The sequence below is a fragment of the Pyxicephalus adspersus genome, chromosome 8, assembly GCF_032062135.1.
Source record: "Pyxicephalus adspersus chromosome 8, UCB_Pads_2.0, whole genome shotgun sequence".
Classification (NCBI taxonomy): domain Eukaryota; kingdom Metazoa; phylum Chordata; class Amphibia; order Anura; family Pyxicephalidae; genus Pyxicephalus; species Pyxicephalus adspersus.
This window is the reverse complement of record NC_092865.1, coordinates 66,244,911-66,245,422: the sequence shown is the minus strand read 5'-3', so window position 1 is coordinate 66,245,422 and position 512 is coordinate 66,244,911. Positions and strand designations below refer to the sequence as shown.

At 51.2% G+C, this 512-nt stretch overlaps 1 protein-coding gene across 2 annotated transcripts in view; it reads left to right on the top strand.

The window, feature by feature from the left end:
* The first annotated feature begins 177 nt into the window (after positions 1–177).
* PPARG (peroxisome proliferator activated receptor gamma) overlaps positions 178–512 on the top strand; it is a 47,690-nt gene continuing 47,355 nt past the window's right edge. The window contains exon 1 of one of the 2 annotated variants that reach the window (XM_072420991.1): positions 178–333. The gene's annotated coding sequence lies outside the window, so the exon portion shown is untranslated. The remainder of the gene's footprint in view (positions 334–512) is intronic. The other variant, XM_072420992.1, reaches the window with a different exon arrangement.

Here is a 512-nt window from a genome sequence, read left to right as displayed (position 1 = left end):
CAGTAACCAGACTGTCCAGTAGGTGGCAGTGTCACCCACAATCCGCCCCGTTGACCGATCAGTGCGGGTCAGTGCAGAGGACAGGGGGACTCGTTGTCATTGAAGCTGAGGAGGGGAGTGGGCGGGACTCCGGAGGGAAAGGGGCGTGGCGAGGCTCCTGACACAACACTACACACAGTGAGATGACACAGAGAGACCTGCAGCCTCCTCACTTCCATGTGACAGCTGTCACTGCAGCTTTAAAGGGACTCTTATCACAGCACATCGCATGGCCGACTTGTGACAGATCCCAGAACACAAGAGGGAAGCCTGAACTCTTCTCATTCTCTGTAGGTCAGTGGCTTGCAGAAACTTTTCTCCCCATGCCGCATGAGTGGTTGCTGGTGATGCTGTTGCTAGGAGATACTGCTGAACTGACCAATCAGACTTTATTCTGCACCATATACCAGAATGCATGGCTTTGCAATCATTTATTTGGAAGTTTTCATGTAATGCATTGTTGTTGGTATATA